Source organism: Borostomias antarcticus (assembly GCF_949987555.1).
Source record: "Borostomias antarcticus genome assembly, contig: scaffold_181, whole genome shotgun sequence".
In the NCBI taxonomy this organism is placed as follows: Eukaryota; Metazoa; Chordata; class Actinopteri; order Stomiiformes; family Stomiidae; genus Borostomias; species Borostomias antarcticus.
Window position 1 is genome coordinate 162,148 of NW_028176091.1, and position 18,224 is coordinate 180,371.

Below are 18,224 nucleotides of genomic sequence, written 5' to 3' on the forward strand. Positions count from 1 at the left end.
CACATAGGTTTGATAGCATAGTTGGGATGTACAGTAGCTAGCACATTGGTTTGATAGTAGCATAGATGGGATGTACAGTAGCTAGCACATAGGTTTGATAGCATAGTTGGGATGTACAGTAGCTAGCACATTGGTTTGATAGTAGCATAGATGGGATGTACAGTAGCTAGCACATAGGTTTGATAGCATAGTTGGGATGTACAGTAGCTAGCACATTGGTTTGATAGTAGCATAGTTGGGATGTACAGTAGCTAGCACATAGGTTTGATAGCATAGTTGGGATGTAAAGTAGCTAGCACATTGGTTTGATAGTAGTATAGTTGGGATGTACAGTAGCTAGCACATAGGTTTGATAGCATAGTTGGAATGTACAGTAGCTAGCACATTGGTTTGATAGTAGCATAGTTGGGATGTACATTAGCTAGCACATTGGTTTGATAGTAGCATAGTTGGGATGTACAGTAGCTAGCACATTGGTCTGATAGTAGCATAGTTGGGATGTACAGTAGCTAGCACATAGGTTTTATAGCAGAGTTGGGATGTACAGTAGCTAGCACATTGGTTTGATAGTAGCATAGTTGGGATGTACAGTAGCTAGCACATTGGTTTGATAGTAGCATAGTTGGGATGGACAGTAGCTAGCACATAGGTTTGATAGCATAGTTGGGATGTACAGTAGCTAGCACATTGGTTTGATAGTAGCATAGATGGGATGTACAGTAGCTAGCACATATGTTTGATAGCATAGTTGGGATGTACAGTAGCTAGCACATTGGTTTGATAGTAGCATAGATGGGATGTACAGTAGCTAGCACATAGGTTTGATAGCATAGTTGGGTAGTACAGTAGCTAGCACATTGGTTTGATAGTAGCATAGTTGGGATGTACAGTAGCTAGCACATAGGTTTGATAGCATAGTTGGAATGTACAGTAGCTAGCACATTGGTTTGATAGTAGCATAGTTGGGATGTACAGTAGCTAGCACATTGGTTTGATAGTAGCATAGTTGGGATGTACAGTAGCTAGCACATATGTTTGATAGCATAGTTGGGATGTACAGTAGCTAGCACATTGGTTTGATAGTAGCATAGATGGGATGTACAGTAGCTAGCACATAGGTTTGATAGCATAGTTGGGTAGTACAGTAGCTAGCACATTGGTTTGATAGTAGCATAGTTGGGATGTACAGTAGCTAGCACATAGGTTTGATAGCATAGTTGGAATGTACAGTAGCTAGCACATTGGTTTGATAGTAGCATAGTTGGGATGTACAGTAGCTAGCACATTGGTTTGATAGTAGCATAGTTGGGATGTACAGTAGCTAGCACATATGTTTGATAGCATAGTTGGGATGTACAGTAGCTAGCACATTGGTTTGATAGTAGCATAGATGGGATGTACAGTAGCTAGCACATAGGTTTGATAGCATAGTTGGGTAGTACAGTAGCTAGCACATTGGTTTGATAGTAGCATAGTTGGGATGTACAGTAGCTAGCACATAGGTTTGATAGCATAGTTGGAATGTACAGTAGCTAGCACATTGGTTTGATAGTAGCATAGTTGGGATGTACAGTAGCTAGCACATTGGTTTGATAGTAGCATAGTTTGGATGGACAGTAGCTAGCACATTGATTTGATAGTAGCATAGTTGGGATGTACAGTAGCTAGCACATTGGTTTGATAGTAGCATAGATGGGATGTACAGTAGCTAGCTCATAGGTTTGATAGCATAGTTGGGTAGTACAGTAGCTAGCACATTGGTTTGATAGTAGCATAGTTGGGATGTACAGTAGCTAGAACATAGGTTTGATAGCATAGTTGGAATGTACAGTAGCTAGCACATTGGTTTGATAGTAGCATAGTTGGGATGTACAGTAGCTAGCACATTGGTTTGATAGTAGCATAGTTGGGATGTACAGTAGCTAGCACATATGTTTGATAGCATAGTTGGGATGTACAGTAGCTAGCACATTGGTTTGATAGTAGCATAGATGGGATGTACAGTAGCTAGCACATAGGTTTGATAGCATAGTTGGGATGTACAGTAGCTAGCACATTGGTTTGATAGTAGCATAGATGGGATGTACAGTAGCTAGCACATAGGTTTGATAGCATAGTTGGGTAGTACAGTAGCTAGCACATTGGTTAGATAGTAGCATAGATGGGATGTACAGTAGCTAGCACATAGGTTTGATAGCATAGTTGGGTAGTACAGTAGCTAGCACATTGGTTTGATAGTAGCATAGTTTGGATGGACAGTAGCTAGCACATTGATTTGATAGTAGCATAGTTGGGATGGACAGTAGCTAGCACATTGGTTTGATAGTAGCATAGTTGGGATGTACATTAGCTAGCACATTGGTTTGATAGTAGCATAGTTGGGATGGACAGTAGCTAGCATATTGGTTTGATAGTAGCATAGTTGGGATGGACAGTAGCTAGCACATTGGATTGATAGTAGCATAGTTGGGATGTACAGTAGCTAGCACATTGGTTTGATAGTAGCATAGTTGGGATGGACAGTAGCTAGCACATAGGTTTGATAGCATAGTTGGGATGTACAGTAGCTAGCACATCGGTTTGATAGTAGCATAGATGGGATGTACAGTAGCTAGCACATAGGTTTGATAGCATAGTTGGGATGTACAGTAGCTAGCACATTGGTTTGATAGTAGCATAGATGGGATGTACAGTAGCTAGCACATAGGTTTGATAGCATAGTTGGGATGTACAGTAGCTAGCACATTTGTTTGATAGTAGCATAGTTGGGATGTACAGTAGCAAGCACATAGGTTTGATAGCATAGTTGGAATGTACAGTAGCTAGCACATTGGTTTGATAGTAGCATAGTTGGGATGTACAGTAGCTAGCACATTGGTTTGATAGTAGCATAGTTTGGATGGACAGTAGCTAGCACATTGGTTTGATAGTAGCATAGTTGGGATGGACAGTAGCTAGCACATTGGTTTGATAGTAGCATAGTTGGGATGGACAGTAGCTAGCATATTGGTTTGATAGTAGCATAGTTGGGATGGACAGTAGCCAGCACATAGGTTTGATAGCAGAGTTGGGATGTACAGTAGCTAGCACATTGGTTTGATAGTAGCATAGTTGGGATGTACAGTAGCTAGCACATAGGTTTATAGCATAGTTGGGATGTACAGTAGCTAGCACATTGGTTTGATAGTAGCATAGATGGGATGGACAGTAGCTAGCACATAGGTTTGATAGCATAGTTGGGATGTACAGTAGCTAGCACATTGGTTTGATAGTAGCATAGTTGGGATGGACAGTAGCTAGCACATAGGTTTGATAGCATAGTTGGGATGTACAGTAGCTAGCACATTGGTTTGATAGCATAGTTGGGATGTACAGTAGCTAGCACATTGGTTTGATAGCATAGTTGGAATGTACAGTAGCTAGCACATTGGTTTGATAGTAGCATAGTTGGGATGTACATTAGCTAGCACATTGGTTTGATAGTAGCATAGTTGGGATGGACAGTAGCTAGCATATTGGTTTGATAGTAGCATAGTTGGGATGGACAGTAGCTAGCACATTGGATTGATAGTAGCATAGTTTGGATGGACATTAGCTAGCACATTGGTTTGATAGTAGCATAGTTGGGATGTACAGTAGCTAGCACATTGGTTTGATAGTAGCATAGTTGGGATAAACAGTAGCTAGCACATTGGTTTGATAGTAGCATAGTTGGGATGTACAGTAGCTAGCACATAGGTTTGATAGTAGCATAGTTGGGATGTACAGTAGCTAGCACATAGGTTTGATAGCATAGTTGGAATGTACAGTAGCTAGCACATTGGTTTGATAGTAGCATAGTTGGGATGTACATTAGCTAGCACATTGGTTTGATAGTAGCATAGTTGGGATGGACAGTAGCTAGCATATTGGTTTGATAGTAGCATAGTTGGGATGTACAGTAGCTAGCACATTGGTCTGATAGTAGCATAGTTGGGATGTACAGTAGCTAGCACATAGGTTTGATAGCAGAGTTGGGATGTACAGTAGCTAGCACATTGGTTTGATAGTAGCATAGTTGGGATGTACAGTAGCTAGCACATTGGTTTGATAGTAGCATAGTTGGGATGGACAGTAGCTAGCACATAGGTTTGATAGCATAGTTGGGATGTACAGTAGCTAGCACATTGGTTTGATAGTAGCATAGATGGGATGTACAGTAGCTAGCACATATGTTTGATAGCATAGTTGGGATGTACAGTAGCTAGCACATTGGTTTGATAGTAGCATAGATGGGATGTACAGTAGCTAGCACATAGGTTTGATAGCATAGTTGGGTAGTACAGTAGCTAGCACATAGGTTTGATAGCATAGTTGGGTAGTACAGTAGCTAGCACATTGGTTTGATAGTAGCATAGTTGGGATGTACAGTAGCTAGCACATAGGTTTGATAGCATAGTTGGAATGTACAGTAGCTAGCACATTGGTTTGATAGTAGCATAGTTGGGATGTACAGTAGCTAGCACATTGGTTTGATAGTAGCATAGTTGGGATGTACAGTAGCTAGCACATATGTTTGATAGCATAGTTGGGATGTACAGTAGCTAGCACATTGGTTTGATAGTAGCATAGATGGGATGTACAGTAGCTAGCACATAGGTTTGATAGCATAGTTGGGTAGTACAGTAGCTAGCACATTGGTTTGATAGTAGCATAGTTGGGATGTACAGTAGCTAGCACATAGGTTTGATAGCATAGTTGGAATGTACAGTAGCTAGCACATTGGTTTGATAGTAGCATAGTTGGGATGTACAGTAGCTAGCACATTGGTTTGATAGTAGCATAGTTTGGATGGACAGTAGCTAGCACATTGATTTGATAGTAGCATAGTTGGGATGTACAGTAGCTAGCACATTGGTTTGATAGTAGCATAGATGGGATGTACAGTAGCTAGCTCATAGGTTTGATAGCATAGTTGGGTAGTACAGTAGCTAGCACATTGGTTTGATAGTAGCATAGTTGGGATGTACAGTAGCTAGAACATAGGTTTGATAGCATAGTTGGAATGTACAGTAGCTAGCACATTGGTTTGATAGTAGCATAGTTGGGATGTACAGTAGCTAGCACATTGGTTTGATAGTAGCATAGTTGGGATGTACAGTAGCTAGCACATATGTTTGATAGCATAGTTGGGATGTACAGTAGCTAGCACATTGGTTTGATAGTAGCATAGATGGGATGTACAGTAGCTAGCACATAGGTTTGATAGCATAGTTGGGATGTACAGTAGCTAGCACATTGGTTTGATAGTAGCATAGATGGGATGTACAGTAGCTAGCACATAGGTTTGATAGCATAGTTGGGTAGTACAGTAGCTAGCACATTGGTTAGATAGTAGCATAGATGGGATGTACAGTAGCTAGCACATAGGTTTGATAGCATAGTTGGGTAGTACAGTAGCTAGCACATTGGTTTGATAGTAGCATAGTTTGGATGGACAGTAGCTAGCACATTGATTTGATAGTAGCATAGTTGGGATGGACAGTAGCTAGCACATTGGTTTGATAGTAGCATAGTTGGGATGTACATTAGCTAGCACATTGGTTTGATAGTAGCATAGTTGGGATGGACAGTAGCTAGCATATTGGTTTGATAGTAGCATAGTTGGGATGGACAGTAGCTAGCACATTGGATTGATAGTAGCATAGTTGGGATGTACAGTAGCTAGCACATTGGTTTGATAGTAGCATAGTTGGGATGGACAGTAGCTAGCACATAGGTTTGATAGCATAGTTGGGATGTACAGTAGCTAGCACATCGGTTTGATAGTAGCATAGATGGGATGTACAGTAGCTAGCACATAGGTTTGATAGCATAGTTGGGATGTACAGTAGCTAGCACATTGGTTTGATAGTAGCATAGATGGGATGTACAGTAGCTAGCACATAGGTTTGATAGCATAGTTGGGATGTACAGTAGCTAGCACATTTGTTTGATAGTAGCATAGTTGGGATGTACAGTAGCAAGCACATAGGTTTGATAGCATAGTTGGAATGTACAGTAGCTAGCACATTGGTTTGATAGTAGCATAGTTGGGATGTACAGTAGCTAGCACATTGGTTTGATAGTAGCATAGTTTGGATGGACAGTAGCTAGCACATTGGTTTGATAGTAGCATAGTTGGGATGGACAGTAGCTAGCACATTGGTTTGATAGTAGCATAGTTGGGATGGACAGTAGCTAGCATATTGGTTTGATAGTAGCATAGTTGGGATGGACAGTAGCCAGCACATAGGTTTGATAGCAGAGTTGGGATGTACAGTAGCTAGCACATTGGTTTGATAGTAGCATAGTTGGGATGTACAGTAGCTAGCACATAGGTTTATAGCATAGTTGGGATGTACAGTAGCTAGCACATTGGTTTGATAGTAGCATAGATGGGATGGACAGTAGCTAGCACATAGGTTTGATAGCATAGTTGGGATGTACAGTAGCTAGCACATTGGTTTGATAGTAGCATAGTTGGGATGGACAGTAGCTAGCACATAGGTTTGATAGCATAGTTGGGATGTACAGTAGCTAGCACATTGGTTTGATAGCATAGTTGGGATGTACAGTAGCTAGCACATTGGTTTGATAGCATAGTTGGAATGTACAGTAGCTAGCACATTGGTTTGATAGTAGCATAGTTGGGATGTACATTAGCTAGCACATTGGTTTGATAGTAGCATAGTTGGGATGGACAGTAGCTAGCATATTGGTTTGATAGTAGCATAGTTGGGATGGACAGTAGCTAGCACATTGGATTGATAGTAGCATAGTTTGGATGGACATTAGCTAGCACATTGGTTTGATAGTAGCATAGTTGGGATGTACAGTAGCTAGCACATTGGTTTGATAGTAGCATAGTTGGGATAAACAGTAGCTAGCACATTGGTTTGATAGTAGCATAGTTGGGATGTACAGTAGCTAGCACATAGGTTTGATAGTAGCATAGTTGGGATGTACAGTAGCTAGCACATAGGTTTGATAGCATAGTTGGAATGTACAGTAGCTAGCACATTGGTTTGATAGTAGCATAGTTGGGATGTACATTAGCTAGCACATTGGTTTGATAGTAGCATAGTTGGGATGGACAGTAGCTAGCATATTGGTTTGATAGTAGCATAGTTGGGATGTACAGTAGCTAGCACATTGGTCTGATAGTAGCATAGTTGGGATGTACAGTAGCTAGCACATAGGTTTGATAGCAGAGTTGGGATGTACAGTAGCTAGCACATTGGTTTGATAGTAGCATAGTTGGGATGTACAGTAGCTAGCACATTGGTTTGATAGTAGCATAGTTGGGATGGACAGTAGCTAGCACATAGGTTTGATAGCATAGTTGGGATGTACAGTAGCTAGCACATTGGTTTGATAGTAGCATAGATGGGATGTACAGTAGCTAGCACATATGTTTGATAGCATAGTTGGGATGTACAGTAGCTAGCACATTGGTTTGATAGTAGCATAGATGGGATGTACAGTAGCTAGCACATAGGTTTGATAGCATAGTTGGGTAGTACAGTAGCTAGCACATTGGTTTGATAGTAGCATAGTTGGGATGTACAGTAGCTAGCACATAGGTTTGATAGCATAGTTGGAATGTACAGTAGCTAGCACATTGGTTTGATAGTAGCATAGTTGGGATGTACATTAGCTAGCACATTGGTTTGATAGTAGCATAGTTGGGATGTACAGTAGCTAGCACATTGGTCTGATAGTAACATAGTTGGGATGTACAGTAGCTAGCACATAGGTTTGATAGCAGAGTTGGGATGTACAGTAGCTAGCACATTGGTTTGATAGTAGCATAGTTGGGATGGACAGTAGCTAGCACATTGGTCTGATAGTAGCATAGTTGGGATGTACAGTAGCTAGCACATAGGTTTGATAGCAGAGTTGGGATGTACAGTAGCTAGCACATTGGTTTGATAGTAGCATAGTTGGGATGGACAGTAGCTAGCACATTGGTTTGATAGTAGCATAGTTGGGATGGACAGTAGCTAGCACATTGGTCTGATAGTAGCATAGTTGGGATGTACAGTAGCTAGCACATAGGTTTGATAGCATAGTTGGGATGTACAGTAGCTAGCACATTGGTTTGATAGTAGCATAGTTGGGATGTACATTAGCTAGCACATTGGTTTGATAGTAGCATAGTTGGGATGGACAGTAGCTAGCATATTGGTTTGATAGTAGCATAGTTGGGATGGACAGTAGCTAGCACATTGGATTGATAGTAGCATAGTTTGGATGGACATTAGCTAGCACATTGGTTTGATAGTAGCATAGTTGGGATGTACAGTAGCTAGCACATTGGTTTGATAGTAGCATAGTTGGGATAAACAGTAGCTAGCACATTGGTTTGATAGTAGCATAGTTGGGATGTACAGTAGCTAGCACATAGGTTTGATAGTAGCATAGTTGGGATGTACAGTAGCTAGCACATAGGTTTGATAGCATAGTTGGAATGTACAGTAGCTAGCACATTGGTTTGATAGTAGCATAGTTGGGATGTACATTAGCTAGCACATTGGTTTGATAGTAGCATAGTTGGGATGGACAGTAGCTAGCATATTGGTTTGATAGTAGCATAGTTGGGATGTACAGTAGCTAGCACATTGGTCTGATAGTAGCATAGTTGGGATGTACAGTAGCTAGCACATAGGTTTGATAGCAGAGTTGGGATGTACAGTAGCTAGCACATTGGTTTGATAGTAGCATAGTTGGGATGTACAGTAGCTAGCACATTGGTTTGATAGTAGCATAGTTGGGATGGACAGTAGCTAGCACATAGGTTTGATAGCATAGTTGGGATGTACAGTAGCTAGCACATTGGTTTGATAGTAGCATAGATGGGATGTACAGTAGCTAGCACATATGTTTGATAGCATAGTTGGGATGTACAGTAGCTAGCACATTGGTTTGATAGTAGCATAGATGGGATGTACAGTAGCTAGCACATAGGTTTGATAGCATAGTTGGGTAGTACAGTAGCTAGCACATTGGTTTGATAGTAGCATAGTTGGGATGTACAGTAGCTAGCACATAGGTTTGATAGCATAGTTGGAATGTACAGTAGCTAGCACATTGGTTTGATAGTAGCATAGTTGGGATGTACATTAGCTAGCACATTGGTTTGATAGTAGCATAGTTGGGATGTACAGTAGCTAGCACATTGGTCTGATAGTAACATAGTTGGGATGTACAGTAGCTAGCACATAGGTTTGATAGCAGAGTTGGGATGTACAGTAGCTAGCACATTGGTTTGATAGTAGCATAGTTGGGATGGACAGTAGCTAGCACATTGGTCTGATAGTAGCATAGTTGGGATGTACAGTAGCTAGCACATAGGTTTGATAGCAGAGTTGGGATGTACAGTAGCTAGCACATTGGTTTGATAGTAGCATAGTTGGGATGGACAGTAGCTAGCACATTGGTTTGATAGTAGCATAGTTGGGATGGACAGTAGCTAGCACATTGGTCTGATAGTAGCATAGTTGGGATGTACAGTAGCTAGCACATAGGTTTGATAGCATAGTTGGGATGTACAGTAGCTAGCACATTGGTTTGATAGTAGCATAGTTGGGATGTACATTAGCTAGCACATTGGTTTGATAGTAGCATAGTTGGGATGGACAGTAGCTAGCATATTGGTTTGATAGTAGCATAGTTGGGATGTACAGTAGCTAGCACATTGGTCTGATAGTAACATAGTTGGGATGTACAGTAGCTAGCACATAGGTTTGATAGCAGAGTTGGGATGTACAGTAGCTAGCACATTGGTTTGATAGTAGCATAGTTGGGATGGACAGTAGCTAGCACATAGGTTTGATAGCATAGTTGGGATGTACAGTAGCTAGCACATTGGTTTGATAGTAGCATAGTTGGGATGTACAGTAGCTAGCACATTGGTTTGATAGTAGCATAGATGGGATGTACAGTAGCTAGCACATAGGTTTGATAGCATAGTTGGGTAGTACAGTAGCTAGCACATTGGTTTGATAGTAGCATAGTTGGGATGTACAGTAGCTAGCACATAGGTTTGATAGCATAGTTGGAATGTACAGTAGCTAGCACATTGGTTTGATAGTAGCATAGTTGGGATGTACAGTAGCTAGCACATTGGTTTGATAGTAGCATAGTTTGGATGGACAGTAGCTAGCACATTGATTTGATAGTAGCATAGTTGGGATGTACAGTAGCTAGCACATTGGTTTGATAGTAGCATAGATGGGATGTACAGTAGCTAGCTCATAGGTTTGATAGCATAGTTGGGTAGTACAGTAGCTAGCACATTGGTTTGATAGTAGCATAGTTGGGATGTACAGTAGCTAGCACATAGGTTTGATAGCATAGTTGGAATGTACAGTAGCTAGCACATTGGTTTGATAGTAGCATAGTTGGGATGTACAGTAGCTAGCACATTGGTTTGATAGTAGCATAGTTGGGATGTACAGTAGCTAGCACATATGTTTGATAGCATAGTTGGGATGTACAGTAGCTAGCACATTGGTTTGATAGTAGCATAGATGGGATGTACAGTAGCTAGCACATAGGTGTGATAGCATAGTTGGGATGTACAGTAGCTAGCACATTGGTTTGATAGTAGCATAGATGGGATGTACAGTAGCTAGCACATAGGTTTGATAGCATAGTTGGGTAGTACAGTAGCTAGCACATTGGTTTGATAGTAGCATAGATGGGATGTACAGTAGCTAGCACATAGGTTTGATAGCATAGTTGGGTAGTACAGTAGCTAGCACATTGGTTTGATAGTAGCATAGTTTGGATGGACAGTAGCTAGCACATTGATTTGATAGTAGCATAGTTGGGATGGACAGTAGCTAGCACATTGGTTTGATAGTAGCATAGTTGGGATGTACATTAGCTAGCACATTGGTTTGATAGTAGCATAGTTGGGATGGACAGTAGCTAGCATATTGGTTTGATAGTAGCATAGTTGGGATGGACAGTAGCTAGCACATTGGATTGATAGTAGCATAGTTGGGATGTACAGTAGCTAGCACATTGGTTTGATAGTAGCATAGTTGGGATGGACAGTAGCTAGCACATAGGTTTGATAGCATAGTTGGGATGTACAGTAGCTAGCACATCGGTTTGATAGTAGCATAGATGGGATGTACAGTAGCTAGCACATAGGTTTGATAGCATAGTTGGGATGTACAGTAGCTAGCACATTGGTTTGATAGTAGCATAGATGGGATGTACAGTAGCTAGCACATAGGTTTGATAGCATAGTTGGGATGTACAGTAGCTAGCACATTGGTTTGATAGTAGCATAGTTGGGATGTACAGTAGCAAGCACATAGGTTTGATAGCATAGTTGGAATGTACAGTAGCTAGCACATTGGTTTGATAGTAGCATAGTTGGGATGTACAGTAGCTAGCACATTGGTTTGATAGTAGCATAGTTTGGATGGACAGTAGCTAGCACATTGGTTTGATAGTAGCATAGTTGGGATGGACAGTAGCTAGCACATTGGTTTGATAGTAGCATAGTTGGGATGGACAGTAGCTAGCATATTGGTTTGATAGTAGCATAGTTGGGATGGACAGTAGCCAGCACATAGGTTTGATAGCAGAGTTGGGATGTACAGTAGCTAGCACATTGGTTTGATAGTAGCATAGTTGGGATGTACAGTAGCTAGCACATAGGTTTATAGCATAGTTGGGATGTACAGTAGCTAGCACATTGGTTTGATAGTAGCATAGATGGGATGGACAGTAGCTAGCACATAGGTTTGATAGCATAGTTGGGATGTACAGTAGCTAGCACATTGGTTTGATAGTAGCATAGTTTGGATGGACAGTAGCTAGCACATTGATTTGATAGTAGCATAGTTGGGATGGACAGTAGCTAGCACATAGGTTTGATAGCATAGTTGGGATGTACAGTAGCTAGCACATTGGTTTGATAGCATAGTTGGAATGTACAGTAGCTAGCACATTGGTTTGATAGTAGCATAGTTGGGATGTACATTAGCTAGCACATTGGTTTGATAGTAGCATAGTTGGGATGGACAGTAGCTAGCATATTGGTTTGATAGTAGCATAGTTGGGATGGACAGTAGCTAGCACATTGGATTGATAGTAGCATAGTTTGGATGGACATTAGCTAGCACATTGGTTTGATAGTAGCATAGTTGGGATGTACAGTAGCTAGCACATTGGTTTGATAGTAGCATAGTTGGGATAAACAGTAGCTAGCACATTGGTTTGATAGTAGCATAGTTGGGATGGACAGTAGCTAGCACATAGGTTTGATAGTAGCATAGTTGGGATGTACAGTAGCTAGCACATTGGTTTGATAGTAGCATAGTTGGGATGTACATTAGCTAGCACATTGGTTTGATAGTAGCATAGTTGGGATGTACATTAGCTAGCACATTGGTTTGATAGTAGCATAGTTGGGATGGACAGTAGCTAGCATATTGGTTTGATAGTAGCATAGTTGGGATGTACAGTAGCTAGCACATTGGTCTGATAGTAGCATAGTTGGGATGGACAGTAGCTAGCACATAGGTTTGATAGCATAGTTGGGATGTACAGTAGCTAGCACATTGGTTTGATAGTAGCATAGATGGGATGTACAGTAGCTAGCACATATGTTTGATAGCATAGTTGGGATGTACAGTAGCTAGCACATTGGTTTGATAGTAGCATAGATGGGATGTACAGTAGCTAGCACATAGGTTTGATAGCATAGCTGGGTAGTACAGTAGCTAGCACATTGGTTTGATAGTAGCATAGTTGGGATGTACAGTAGCTAGCACATAGGTTTGATAGCATAGTTGGAATGTACAGTAGCTAGCACATTGGTTTGATAGTAGCATAGTTGGGATGTACATTAGCTAGCACATTGGTTTGATAGTAGCATAGTTGGGATGGACAGTAGCTAGCATATTGGTTTGATAGTAGCATAGTTGGGATGTACAGTAGCTAGCACATTGGTCTGATAGTAACATAGTTGGGATGTACAGTAGCTAGCACATAGGTTTGATAGCAGAGTTGGGATGTACAGTAGCTAGCACATTGGTTTGATAGTAGCATAGTTGGGATGGACAGTAGCTAGCACATAGGTTTGATAGCATAGTTGGGATGTACAGTAGCTAGCACATTGGTTTGATAGTAGCATAGATGGGATGTACAGTAGCTAGCACATAGGTTTGATAGCATAGTTGGGTAGTACAGTAGCTAGCACATTGGTTTGATAGTAGCATAGTTGGGATGTACAGTAGCTAGCACAAAGGTTTGATAGCATAGTTGGAATGTACAGTAGCTAGCACATTGGTTTGATCGTAGCATAGTTGGGATGTACAGTAGCTAGCACATAGGTTTGATAGCATAGTTGGAATGTACAGTAGCTAGCACATTGGTTTGATAGTAGCATAGTTGGGATGTACATTAGCTAGCACATTGGTTTGATAGTAGCATAGTTGGGATGGACAGTAGCTAGCATATTGGTTTGATAGTAGCATAGTTGGGATGGACAGTAGCTAGCACATTGGATTGATAGTAGCATAGTTTGGATGGACAGTAGCTAGCACATTGGTTTGATAGTAGCATAGTTGGGATGTACAGTAGCTAGCACATTGGTTTGATAGTAGCATAGATGGGATGTACAGTAGCTAGCACATAGGTTTGATAGCATAGTTGGGTAGTACAGTAGCTAGCACATTGGTTTGATAGTAGCATAGTTGGGATGGACAGTAGCTAGCATATTGGTTTGATAGTAGCATAGTTGGGATGGACAGTAGCTAGCACATTGGATTGATAGTAGCATATTTGGGATGTACAGTAGCTAGCACATTGGTTTTATAGTAGCATAGTTGGGATGGACAGTAGCTAGCATATTGGTTTGATAGTAGCATAGTTGGGATGGACAGTAGCTAGCACATTGGATTGATAGTAGCATAGTTTGGATGGACAGTAGCTAGCACATTGGTTTGATAGTAGCATAGTTGGGATGTACAGTAGCTAGCACATTGGTTTGATAGTAGCATAGATGGGATGTACAGTAGCTAGCACATAGGTTTGATAGCATAGTTGGGTAGTACAGTAGCTAGCACATTGGTTTGATAGTAGCATAGTTGGGATGTACAGTAGCTAGCACAAAGGTTTGATAGCATAGTTGGGTAGTACAGTAGCTAGCACATTGGTTTGATAGTAGCATAGTTTGGATGGACAGTAGCTAGCACATTGATTTGATAGTAGCATAGTTGGGATGGACAGTAGCTAGCACATTGGTTTGATAGTAGCATAGTTGGGATGTACATTAGCTAGCACATTGGTTTGATAGTAGCATAGTTGGGATGGACAGTAGCTAGCACATTGGTTTGATAGTAGCATAGTTGGGATGTACATTAGCTAGCACATTGGTTTGATAGTAGCATAGTTGGGATGGACAGTAGCTAGCATATTGGTTTGATAGTAGCATAGTTGGGATGGACAGTAGCTAGCACATTGGATTGATAGTAGCATAGTTTGGATGGACATTAGCTAGCACATTGGTTTGATAGTAGCATAGTTGGGATGTACAGTAGCTAGCACATTGGTTTGATAGTAGCATAGTTGGGATAAACAGTAGCTAGCACATTGGTTTGATAGTAGCATAGTTGGGATGGACAGTAGCTAGCACATAGGTTTGATAGTAGCATAGTTGGGATGTACAGTAGCTAGCACATTGGTTTGATAGTAGCATAGTTGGGATGTACATTAGCTAGCACATTGGTTTGATAGTAGCATAGTTGGGATGTACATTAGCTAGCACATTGGTTTGATAGTAGCATAGTTGGGATGGACAGTAGCTAGCATATTGGTTTGATAGTAGCATAGTTGGGATGTACAGTAGCTAGCACATTGGTCTGATAGTAGCATAGTTGGGATGGACAGTAGCTAGCACATAGGTTTGATAGCATAGTTGGGATGTACAGTAGCTAGCACATTGGTTTGATAGTAGCATAGATGGGATGTACAGTAGCTAGCACATATGTTTGATAGCATAGTTGGGATGTACAGTAGCTAGCACATTGGTTTGATAGTAGCATAGATGGGATGTACAGTAGCTAGCACATAGGTTTGATAGCATAGCTGGGTAGTACAGTAGCTAGCACATTGGTTTGATAGTAGCATAGTTGGGATGTACAGTAGCTAGCACATAGGTTTGATAGCATAGTTGGAATGTACAGTAGCTAGCACATTGGTTTGATAGTAGCATAGTTGGGATGTACATTAGCTAGCACATTGGTTTGATAGTAGCATAGTTGGGATGGACAGTAGCTAGCATATTGGTTTGATAGTAGCATAGTTGGGATGTACAGTAGCTAGCACATTGGTCTGATAGTAACATAGTTGGGATGTACAGTAGCTAGCACATAGGTTTGATAGCAGAGTTGGGATGTACAGTAGCTAGCACATTGGTTTGATAGTAGCATAGTTGGGATGGACAGTAGCTAGCACATAGGTTTGATAGCATAGTTGGGATGTACAGTAGCTAGCACATTGGTTTGATAGTAGCATAGATGGGATGTACAGTAGCTAGCACATAGGTTTGATAGCATAGTTGGGTAGTACAGTAGCTAGCACATTGGTTTGATAGTAGCATAGTTGGGATGTACAGTAGCTAGCACAAAGGTTTGATAGCATAGTTGGAATGTACAGTAGCTAGCACATTGGTTTGATCGTAGCATAGTTGGGATGTACAGTAGCTAGCACATAGGTTTGATAGCATAGTTGGAATGTACAGTAGCTAGCACATTGGTTTGATAGTAGCATAGTTGGGATGTACATTAGCTAGCACATTGGTTTGATAGTAGCATAGTTGGGATGGACAGTAGCTAGCATATTGGTTTGATAGTAGCATAGTTGGGATGGACAGTAGCTAGCACATTGGATTGATAGTAGCATAGTTTGGATGGACAGTAGCTAGCACATTGGTTTGATAGTAGCATAGTTGGGATGTACAGTAGCTAGCACATTGGTTTGATAGTAGCATAGATGGGATGTACAGTAGCTAGCACATAGGTTTGATAGCATAGTTGGGTAGTACAGTAGCTAGCACATTGGTTTGATAGTAGCATAGTTGGGATGGACAGTAGCTAGCATATTGGTTTGATAGTAGCATAGTTGGGATGGACAGTAGCTAGCACATTGGATTGATAGTAGCATATTTGGGATGTACAGTAGCTAGCACATTGGTTTTATAGTAGCATAGTTGGGATGGACAGTAGCTAGCATATTGGTTTGATAGTAGCATAGTTGGGATGGACAGTAGCTAGCACATTGGATTGATAGTAGCATAGTTTGGATGGACAGTAGCTAGCACATTGGTTTGATAGTAGCATAGTTGGGATGTACAGTAGCTAGCACATTGGTTTGATAGTAGCATAGATGGGATGTACAGTAGCTAGCACATAGGTTTGATAGCATAGTTGGGTAGTACAGTAGCTAGCACATTGGTTTGATAGTAGCATAGTTGGGATGTACAGTAGCTAGCACAAAGGTTTGATAGCATAGTTGGGTAGTACAGTAGCTAGCACATTGGTTTGATAGTAGCATAGTTTGGATGGACAGTAGCTAGCACATTGATTTGATAGTAGCATAGTTGGGATGGACAGTAGCTAGCACATTGGTTTGATAGTAGCATAGTTGGGATGTACATTAGCTAGCACATTGGTTTGATAGTAGCATAGTTGGGATGGACAGTAGCTAGCATATTGGTTTGATAGTAGCATAGTTGGGATGGACAGTAGCTAGCACATTGGATTGATAGTAGCATAGTTGGGATGTACAGTAGCTAGCACATTGGTTTTATAGTAGCATAGTTGGGATGGACAGTAGCTAGCACATAGGTTTGATAGCATAGTTGGGATGTACAGTAGCTAGCACATTGGTTTGATAGTAGCATAGATGGGATGTACAGTAGCTAGCACATAGGTTTGATAGCATAGTTGGGATGTACAGTAGCTAGCACATTGGTTTGATAGTAGCATAGATGGGATGTACAGTAGCTAGCACATAGGTTTGATAGCATAGTTGGGATGTACAGTAGCTAGCACATTGGTTTGATAGTAGCATAGATGGGATGTACAGTAGCTAGCACATAGGTTTGATAGCATAGTTGGGATGTACAGTAGCTAGCACATTGGCTTGATAGTAGCATAGATGGGATGTACAGTAGCTAGCACATAGGTTTGATAGCATAGTTGGGATGTACAGTAGCTAGCACATTGGTTTGATAGTAGCATAGTTGGGATGTACAGTAGCAAGCACATAGGTTTGATAGCATAGTTGGAATGTACAGTAGCTAGCACATTGGTTTGATAGTCGCATAGTTGGGATGTACAGTAGCTAGCATATTGGTTTGATAGTAGCATAGTTGGGATGTACAGTAGCTAGCACATTGGTCTGATAGTAACATAGTTGGGATGTACAGTAGCTAGCACATAGGTTTGATAGCAGAGTTGGGATGTACAGTAGCTAGCACATTGGTTTGATAGTAGCATAGTTGGGATGGACAGTAGCTAGCACATTGGTTTGATAGTAGCATAGTTGGGATGGACAGTAGCTAGCACATTGGTCTGATAGTAGCATAGTTGGGATGTACAGTAGCTAGCACATAGGTTTGATAGCATAGTTGGGATGTACAGTAGCTAGCACATTGGTTTGATAGTAGCATAGTTGGGATGGACAGTAGCTAGCATATTGGTTTGATAGTAGCATAGTTGGGATGTACAGTAGCTAGCACATTGGTCTGATAGTAACATAGTTGGGATGTACAGTAGCTAGCACATAGGTTTGATAGCAGAGTTGGGATGTACAGTAGCTAGCACATTGGTTTGATAGTAGCATAGTTGGGATGGACAGTAGCTAGCACATAGGTTTGATAGCATAGTTGGGATGTACAGTAGCTAGCACATTGGTTTGATAGTAGCATAGATGGGATGTACAGTAGCTAGCACATAGGTTTGATAGCATAGTTGGGTAGTACAGTAGCTAGCACATTGGTTTGATAGTAGCATAGTTGGGATGTACAGTAGCTAGCACAAAGGTTTGATAGCATAGTTGGAATGTACAGTAGCTAGGACATTGGTTTGATCGTAGCATAGTTGGGATGTACAGTAGCTAGCACATAGGTTTGATAGCATAGTTGGAATGTACAGTAGCTAGCACATTGGTTT